The following is a 10,835-nucleotide window of genomic DNA, read 5'->3' as shown; positions in this document are numbered from 1 at the left end:
AACCCAGTTTGCTTCTTATCCATACTTAATAAAATAAGGGCTTTTGCTTAGTTTGAGGTATAAGGTTTGAGCTTGAGACATCTTCAGAGTAATGCCCATCCCTTAGGTCAGTCTACAGTGTCCAAAGACAGCAATGTGAATGCATAAAACCGGCCCAGGGAACTTGCTGGGCTCTTTTGCCAGGGACCCTAAATTCAACAGAGACCTAGCCCAAGGAAGTGTCAAAAATGGTTAAGAGACTTGTGACCTTATCTTTCCTTCTGTGTTCATAGTTTCTTATGATTTTCAAGGATACCTGTAGCATGTGCCTTCACAGAATCTGCTGGGTTTTTAAAGTACAGCCCTATCCTGAACAGGACCACACCTGCTGCTATCGCACCTTAGTTTAAGTATGGTGTTTAATAAGGAGGTAGTAAAGTCACTGACTGAAATGCAACTGTGAGTATAGTAACATACCCTAACACCTTTCAGCTGACTGTCTCCTGTTCATTTAAGTGGCTAAGGATTAAAATAATGGGAATAAGGCAAAACAGGCCTGTTCATGACATGTACCAGCACAGCCAAGCAGGGACTAATGTATCACATACTTATTATATTGTAGAACACTTGTCCTTCGAAAGTCAGCATCGCCATGTATTTCTCCATCCTTTATCCAGAGGGCAACATAACTCTCTGTAACTGGGAAATGCTAAGCTTTTAAAACAGCTAAGAACGAGGAGACATATTACCATTATATCATATGATGAATGGAAGATGTGACGCATCCTTCTCACTGCATCTTACTGGCAATATTATAGATTTACATATATTAGCAAATTAGATGATAGTCTTAAAGGATGGCATTCTGAATGTTGCATTTGTATCCTGGACATTTATATGAAGTACGTCTAGTATATAAATACCAGTTTGTTCTGACAAATATGAATGTAAAACTGCTGAAGAACTGTAATTCACATGGTTATTTTGGCTAAGGATCTGAGAAATAGGCCAATTCATATCGGTTTCTTTTCAATCTCTGTTTTAATGTCTGTACCTCTTCTCCAAAGGCCAGCTCTACTCATGTAAATGTCCCATGATCTGAATTGCATGCAGTGATCTTGAGGGGAGAATATGTATTTGGCACCATTTTCAATGAGCAAGACACTTTACATGACATTCTTGTTTAAATGGCATGAAAATCAGAGTTAAGTGCTGTGTAAATGAGGGCAGAATAGAGCCCTTTGTATCTCATTTTCCAACTGCTGTGGGATCATCTGGAGGTATAACCACATAAATCCCCCCAGGATATGTCTCCAGCTCTCTCCCTTAACATGCTGTTCCCTGATCACATTGGAAATCCACTCAATTTAGATTTAATCTCAGCAAAATCTACCCAGGACTACCTTTCTAAATTTGCAATACTATCTTTTTGGCATTTTTTTGCTTGGGCTACTATGTTGAGCTGCATTTTTGCTGAGACATCCTCAAACCTGCTTCTCTGCGGGAGTACCACCGTGTGTTGGGAGGGTAGAGGTTCCTAAAAATGAGAGATGAAACCTCAGCCTCCAGTACGGGAGCACATTGCTTCCTCTGTCACTGACTGCTGCGTGATGTTAGGATTGTACGTCCTCTCTGCCTTACTTTGCTTATCTAAAATATGACCATAATGTTTTCCAAACATTTTTTGCTTTCTAATCTTTCCAAGTTAAGGCTCTGCATCACATGGAGCAAAATTATGACCATTCTCCCCACCCCAAAAGGGAGCTCTGAGCTTGTAACGAATGAGTATAGCAAATTTACAAATTAAAAATAAATGGCAAGTTGCATGTGGAGAAAGAGAAAGAGACACAGAGACAGATGGATTTATATAAATTCAGCTTTTAAAGTGTTGGTTGTTGGGTTTTTTTTGTTAAATTAAATAATTGTAAGCGTTAACCAGCTGTAGTATTATTCTTCACTGTGTAATCTGCACAGTGAAATGTAAACAGGGGGTCAGGCTCTCCTGTGGCCATATGACCCTCTCAGCAGGAAAAGGGGGCACGGAGAGAGGCTGTGCACAGAGAAGCGTACAAGGATATTCATGAGCTGGGAAATTTTGCAGCAAAAAATAGCTTTCCTGCATAGTCAATGGTGCATAGCGTTCGGTTTAAAAACCCTTATTAAATTAAGAGGAGCTTTCTGCATCCACCAGCCTTTGCCGCTGCTGCTGTGTGTACTTCCATAATGTTGTTGAGAATACTGGGGCTTAATATCAACTTGAAGATTTAGAAAAATGCAATAACATTCAGATACAACTTGATTACCGACAGAACAGAGATACTGAACATGAAAACTGATATGTCTGGGGAATCTAGCCCTTCTGAATCTCTTTGTTCCCTAAAAAAATTCTTTCTTAAAAAATAAGCGTCTATCTATATGTATATATGCATTCCTTTGTCAACACAAGAAGATGGAGGGATTGGCAGCCAGGCATTCTTCAGTATGTTAATTACATAATGTTTTCTGTTCTTTAAAATTCTCTTATTTTTCTTCCCCCCTTTTTTTTTTAGATTAAAAAGCTGGGCCCATCTCTTGCACTCTGATCATGGTTCTCACGCTGTGTATTTAATACAGCATATTTTTTAATTTACAAGCATACTCTTTCTGTCACTGCTATAGTCACTATAGCTCTGGCTACCTTTTTGTTGTGGTTCAAACATCTTTTCCCTACTGTATTTTTATGACATAACAAACCTTTATTTATTTCTTCCTTTATTATTTTAAAAACCAGTACAGTTTTTCACCCGAAATTCCCATTTTTACATAACCTTGAGATGCCTATTCATCCTTTTTCAGGAGGAGTTCAGGGGAAAGGTGCAGCGCCCCTCTAAATCACAAATGAAATGAGTTTGTTGGCTTGAATAGTATTTCTCCTTTCAACCCTCCGCACATTTCAGTGCATTCCATTAGTCATTGTTCAAATGAGGCTGTTCTCCGACCCCAGAGGCAGGGGAGGAGGGAGTTTGGGGTTTAAATGAGTTTGCCGATCACTACATAGAGGCACATTGTTTTTCATCTTATATTTTGCATGTTCTGTTTACGGAAAATAACCCTGGTTCCCAGTACCAAAATGTTTCAGGTTTTGAGCATACTGTATGTTTGATGCAGCTAATTTAAATAAATGACTTTCACATTTAAGCAATTAAACCTATAATTAGCACTGTTTGAATGAACTAATCAGCTAATACCCTATGACATACAGTACTTTTTTCCCTCTAAATATTTTTAAAGGGAAAGGAGAGAGATTTATAAAAAATTATAGGTGATGCAGTAAAAAAATATGCTTTGATTCATGGAAATTGCAAAACAACGCCACAAACTATTTAGACCAATGTTTTCCTTTTGCCTTCCAGGGAATGTGGAATTATGCACACTCATTTTCTCTGAATTCAAGGGAAAGGACTGCAATAAACAAAGTAGTGAATCTTTTTCAAAATGAGGCAAACTTCTACCGCTGTGGTATGTTTTTAGAAATACCCAAACGCACTTTTAGGCATACTCTGTACTCACTGTATTTTAAAACGTGTGTATACATCTAATTCAGTTGTAGGAGAGCTTCGTAATCCATACCCTTGGGAGATTCCCTCTGACTGGCAGAACATTAGCCGCTCTCAATAAGATGGAAATTTATTAGGAGGAAATTATCCTGGTGTCCTCTGAAAAACAGCATTTCTGATAAAAATCTTGTTCTCTGACAGCAGTCTAACAAGATACATTTGTTAGCTGGTTTTGTTCCATGGACTCATCTGTTAATTTTAATTCTTCTGTTGCACTGCTGTGTATTTACGTTCTGAGGCAGACATGATCTATGTGTGCTCAGTGGAGACTGAGATGTTGGGGGTGAGAGGGCACCGAAGTTTAGGAGAGAGCTAGTCCTTTTGGTTTTTTCTTTCTCTTTAGTGAAAGCAAAGTGGGAAAAATGTCTTTACATTTTTATTAAAGCTTGAATTTTTTAATAAATGTTATGCCTTTTTGAATCTATGTTATTATAGATTTCCATTACTACAGAAATGTGTTTAATTTATCATATAATACTTCTCTTCAGCTGTTTGTCCCTAAATGTCACAGTACCACGTAGGTCGTACAAGTCACGCCACATACTAGCATTTTACTTTCCCCCCCCACCTAGAACACCGTTAAATGTCTTCAAATGCTGAACACAGCTTGGACACCCTTGAGTCGTTCAACTCCACCTATCCTCACTGCAGCTCCACTAAGGATGGGACACAGGACCCTTCCTTCTCTGCAGCCTAATTATTCCTTGAGTCTCTGCCTCATGTGGGGCTCAGGCTGGAAGGTTTTTGAAGAAATGTGGACTTTTACTGACTGAAGGGAACCCATTGGGAGCCCTCCCCCCAGCATTATGACTTACCATAGTCAGTGGTACGGCGTGCACTGCTCTTGCAGAGCGGAAAGGACAGCAGGAAGGTGGCAGATGGACTCTTGTAGCTATATGGCTCACCAGAACTGAAGTGAACTGGTTTCCTGTGTGATAACTAGCTTCTGAAAGTGCTTCTTCATCTGCCAAGCTTAAGAGAAAAGCTAGTTTAGATTTAGATTGTTTTTTTCAAATATTTTGGGGAGAGTAGGAAGGAAGAAAGGGGTCACAGGACAGTGCTGCCTTCTTAAAATAGGACTGGATTCACCCCTGCTTTTGATGAAAAGTCTCAGTTCAATAGGGACTTTCTTTTTTAAGTAAGAGAAAGAGATAGTGCCATCCTATGCAACCGATACTGTGGTGTAGGGAACATTCAGAGAAGATCTGGGTGTGAACCATCAGGTTCAGAGTAGAAACATGAACATCAGGCTTTTAGACTTTTAGGCAAAGGGTTTGACTATCCATTCATTTCCCATGATGATTGTCTTCCTGCCTAATGCTTCCAAATGTTTCCTCCAATCCGGACCGGGGAAAACCATTATTTTTTGAAGCTTTAATGGATAGGAAAATAATTTCTTTGTTTGAAGCGCTAACAGTTCTCACTTTAGATTAAATCTGAAGGAGTGGCAGATGATCAACAGCTCAGGGAAATAAAAGCCTAGGTATTCAATGTTGGGCATCTAATCACTGAGGCACCCCAAACTCAAGGAATTAATAGATTTTAGCTTCAATCTTGCTATGTTTTGGAGCCCATATGCAAAACAGAGGCACTTATTCCCTATTATATAACAGCAGAATTCATCAGTATAGCAAGAGGTGCCTCCCCTTGAGAGGCATACTGTACTGATGAAGTTCCTAGAAAAGCCCATGAGAAAATAGATAATTTCTTATTCAGCGCAGCTTTTGGATAAAATGTAGTGAATATTGTATGATAGGGCTGGCAAGGTTCACACATGGGCTGAGATGTAACCACTTATGGATATGCTGTCTTGAGAACGTTCCCCTGTGGCAAGAGAATTCTGAGTACTGATGCTCAGCAAGAGTGGAAAGGAGGTGGCCCCGCAGGCCACTCCATGGGATCATGGTCAGAGTCTTGCAGAAGTTCTCTGGAAATCTAAACTATGATCACCCCTAGTTTCTCACAGGATGCAGATCACCTGGATGTTTTCTTAGCATACGTCTGCCACACCTTTCAAGGCCTGCCCGGGAAATGCTGTGAAGTTATTCTAGTTGTAATTTTACGGATTTGGTTTGGAACAAAGTGGTTTTGCTACCAGGAAGCTCATCATTTCTAAAGCAAAATGAAAATTGAAAGTCTTCAAAACTATTTTAATTATTTTTTTCTATGTAATAATCTCTGTATGATATAAAATGCTGGTTGTTCTGCCTAAGTATTGACAGCCATTGTCTCTGAATGCAATTCTTTAAATACCAGGAAATATCCAGTTAAATCATCTTCTGTAACATACCTAACTCCTACAGCTAATCTATCACTTTGTTAGGGTCTACGCCTCTCCAGTGCTGTTAGCAAAGCTGACCTCATGCAGCAAAAATTGTATCTGCAAAAAGATTCTAAATACTATCCTGGTTGGTTCAAAGTTTCAAATCCTACTTGGAAAAGTATAAATGCTATTTTCAAAACTATTCCGCTTGTTGTTTCTACTCATTGTTTCCACGGGAGAGCAGAAAAATTATTACAGCTGTGTTTTGGGTGGTCTATTGTGTACCACTGTTGGTTTTGATTATTACGTTCAACACTCTTGCGGTATGTGTTTCACCATTCCACTGTCTCCACACAAATAAGGAGTGGTGCTGCCTCCACCCGTTATTTATACAGTTGCTGTATGGTTACAAAGTGGGAAACATAACTTTTTTTGCCCTCTTCTGCTTAATGGGTTCACAGGTCCACACACTGCTTGCTAGGACTGTGCCCTAAACACCAGGTTAATAGCTAAATATTTAAGAGAGCATCACTCTGCCCTTCCTTCAGGAAAAGTCCTGGAGTCAAATGTAGAACATAAGAGAAGGAGCATGATTCAATGTCCAAGTGATAATGACAGATGCCTGAGATGATCACACCAGGTTTTCCTAGTTTGACTCTGTGTCTTATGTTGGACCACCACCAAATGAAAAAAAAAACCCAAACAACCAAGGAGTACAGAAAGGTAGATATAGGGTAAGGTTTTGCTGACCTGATTTTTAACGTGGTCTTTATAAAGACCTGCTAGAGTCAAGCAGGCAATATATGGTGCATTTGCCTGGAATATACTGCTTAGTGTCATGGAGACTAATTTTCAATAACGTGTGTTTCAATGTCTGCATTTCGACGTTGCTCCAGAAGATGTGATTTATTGAAGGTTCATAACCCTCAGAACAGAATTAGAAGTAGTTAAAATGCAGACTGCTGTCTGTATGACACACACACACATCATCTACTGCAGAAGACAGGAAAATAAAAGTGCTTCCTTGGACCCAGAATTGTGAAAATGAGTGACTGCGGGTGTAAAATTAGTGATTACCTGTATAAAATGGCAGTTATAAATACAGTGTGTCTAAGCTGACCAGTGGAACACGTTCTGTCCTGTACAGCGACTAGCAAGGCTCAAAGTAAACAAAACCTGCCTTGTGGCCTGTCTTTCCCTGCTTTGCAATTATACAGCATTTGACCTTCTGCGGCTGAAGCAGGACCTTGTAGCCCAGACACAAAAAACATCCTTTAGAAACCTGCATCTTGAAGTGGTCTTAGGACAGCTGAGAGACGTGTACCTGGAATCAAAAGTAACTGACGTGTTACAATAGTCAACAGAAAACTTTCTTACGCCACATATTTTCCTTAAATTATGCGGTCTCATGTCATTTTAGTTACTTGATGTAAGTGTTCCCATTTTATTTTGGTTTTCTTTGTCCAGTTTTCACCAAGAATAGGAAATCTGTAAAGGCAGGATTTTTAACTCATATCATTATTCAAAAGTTCAGATGTTTGTCTGAAACTCATCTGAGCTTTCTGCATGTGTGTCTGTAGGTGAGCTCTGGCAATATTGTTAAACGATCTTTTTGTATGTAAGATCTTCAATCCTTGATTTAAGATGGAGTCGTGGTAAAAGCAAAAGCAAAATACAAATCCAGGACATTATCTGAGCATTACTTAAGGGAACTAAAACTAAGATCAATTCTCAAGTAGGAAAAAAAAAAATACAAGATTGGGCAAAACAGCCTTTTATATATTAAAAAGAAAAAGAAAAATCACTAATCTTTTGCATTCATGAGAAACAGAAGTCTGTAACCTACCTGGCGTAACAGTAGAACACGAGTTCGTTGAGCACCTGAATGGACATAATTCTGGGTTGAATGGGGATGACTACAAGCCACACAGATCATGTGAGTACCATTGCCTACTCTCTTTCCTCTGACCATATCCAAGTCTTGAATACATATTTCAAGGAACCGTGACCTGAATTCAGATGATTGATCACAGTAGCAGTGGAGTAAACTTTCAGTATATCTTCACATTGACAGTGAACCTGATATCAAACTTTAACCTGCAGCACTTTGCTTTCCTATAAAATAAAAATATTCTGTCCTAAATCACTGCCTTTTCAAAAACATAAACAAAACCAAAAAAGCCAACTCTTTTTGACTGGCTGCACTGATTTCCATATAATTCCAAGTTTCTTACCTCCCTGATTTTCCATGCACTCCCTCTTACCTTTCCTGATCTCCCACAAAACCCTGGCAGAGTATCAGCAGATCTGATAGTTTCTTCTGGGCTGTCTGCCATTACCATATTTTATGCACTTCAGGGTTTCTGTGGGATTGATGACGCACAATACATCATTGGGCTGCTGTGACCAAACCGGGTTCGTGCGCTGCAGCTTCCCCTAGCATCTTGCCAGAAGTGCTGAGACCTATCAAGGGGCTGAAGAAAGATGAGTAAATGTTGATGAGGGATGGAGGAACAGTGTTGAAACAGAGTAGATGCTGGGTAGGAGGAGAGGTCTAAAAACAGTGGCAGAGGAAGAGTTAGTAGGTGTTTCAGAAATATCTGAAATTGTAGGGAAGATAGAAATATCCTGGTTCAGGATAAGATGTAAGGAATGGGCTATTGGCGAAATGTAAATTGGAAATTGAATAGAATGGAAAGAAAAGAAAAAGGTGAGTTTGGACTGGGAGAATGATGACTGTGGGGCAGGATGATGGTGAAGAGGAAGCTTTGTTAGGATTTAGTAAAATAAGTGTCTTCGTATCTGTGCCTTTGGCTGAGCTGAACTACACTTTCCAGCCTTTGTAAAACGTCTTTCTCTAACTACAGTCAATCGCTGTACACGGTTGTTAACGTTAACCAACGTATGATGAGGATTACATCCACACTGCAGGACGGGTACATTTTAGGATGCCATGGGTGAGCCTGGCAGTGATGTTCTAGCCCTGTGTTGGGTGTTATCTCTGCCCCTTTACCTCGCTGCTAGCAGAAGGCAACCTGGCTGCATGAAGTCCCACATATGACTTCAGAGATGTCAGCTCGGACAGCTGGGGCAATCAGTGCCACAAGACACACTGGAGAGTGTATCTGCCTTGATATGCACCACCAGATTCCACTGATCTGATGCTCTTATGATATGGAAGAGCAGAAGAATATGATTTGAGCACAATATGACCATGGAAATGTCATTCTGAAATTTGCGATAAATGATGTCAAGCTGTACGCATGATATATGCTCTCGGTTTCTTACAGGAAACATCATTAACTTAAATTTTAGGTTGTTAAACTTCAGTTAGCACCATCATATACTGTAAAAATCTAATAGCTAGTAGTCACTCAGCTCACTATCCCAGTCTCCCACCTCAGCCTCACCTCTTGCCTCTTCATCTCAATGAGCACTCTCTTTGAAGAATGGTTGTGAGAGATGCATGAAGAAACCAAATACATGCAAATAAGGATTTTGGGAGATGAGGCAAGGAGTCTCTTCTTTGTATATTATGGCCTCATTGCCACACTCCAAGACTGTAAGGACAAGTGTAATCTATGCCTTTGTAAAAGCTTGCATTTTCCCTGAAGTGGCAGGTGCTTCCTTTTGCTTTAGACATGAAATACTTTAAGAACTTCTCAGTGTGACTCAATTTGATTGTTTTGAATCAAGGAAATTAATGTGAATTTGATTTTTAGAGTTTCCAAAGTAGCAAAGGCTTAAAACTGTGCCATAGTGAATATATTTACAATTAAGACCTTCTGGGAAATGTGAAAGAGGTAACAGCAGTAAACATACATAAATGAGTTTGGACAAGTTTTCAACAAGGGAACTTTATTTTAAAATGTTTCCTCTGTACCAGTTAAAAGAAATGAAGCTTAAGTATGGAATGCTTCAAAAAAACTGTTATTGCCATTCATTTTTTTGCAATCAGATGTGCTCCCTGAAACTACTTAGAAAAGCCTGGGCTGCAGAATGGAGATGTGTCTGCAGATCATATACAAACTGCCTGCCCTCGACTTTGCAAAGGGAATGGCAGAAGCAGGGAGACAAGCCATGGACATGTCCCTCCATGAACTTGACTAGCATACTGATCGTGTACTCATCCTGACACCCCCATCCCATCGTGGTTTTTTATTACTCCACTAGAAAACTGTAAGTAAGCCTAGATATGGCTGGCAACACTTTGGTCTGTCCCACAATGCAAAGTTGTTCTGAAAATCTAAACTCAGTTCATCAAAATGTGACATGATTGGATTTACATTTATTTTTTTTAATGGCAAATTTCAACGTAAACTCAACTGAAGTGTGTGTGAACACCTCCTTTGTTTTGATCCCCATGTAACTCATACTACTAACTAGAGTGTGATTATAATGTATGTATATACATAAAATACAAAGGTTGTGTGAATACTTATGAAAAATTTCAGTGCTCATGCTGTTAATGTAAAACAGCACTGTAATTGTCCTTACTATGTTCATAACTCTTTAGCTGGCTAAATGGCCCTTCCACACACTTTCATTTATCCTTCCTTCCAAATCTTAAGATTTTAAGTTTAAAAATGCAAAAACCTAGAACGTTGTGAGTTAGAATCGCAATGTCTGAACTCAGTCAGAAATTTCATATCATGTTAAGGATGAGGTGGTTTTAAAACAATTGGCATTGTAGTGCAACTCTTTCTAGCTAAGACACAGGTAAGTGTGACTGCAGGTCCTGTGGTAATTTTACTTGATTTTTGCTTTTTCAGATTAACACAAATGTCTTGCTGGTTAATTTAAAGTCTTTCATGTTCCCTCCAAAATGTCTATCTTTATTGGATTCACATTGTAGTTTTATTTAATATGAACCAGATGTTGAAATCGAGGCAATATTTATTAGGATGCTTGCACTGAAGAAGGCTTGCTACAGACAATGTGTTGTGCCAGTTCTCTAGGTACAGTGTCAGGCAAAAATACAGTATTCTGGAGATTTT

The sequence above is a fragment of the Falco cherrug genome, chromosome 1 (assembly GCF_023634085.1).
Source record: "Falco cherrug isolate bFalChe1 chromosome 1, bFalChe1.pri, whole genome shotgun sequence".
Taxonomy (NCBI): domain Eukaryota; kingdom Metazoa; phylum Chordata; class Aves; order Falconiformes; family Falconidae; genus Falco; species Falco cherrug.
The sequence above is the reverse complement of the archived record's forward strand: the minus strand, read 5'-3'. Positions refer to the sequence as shown.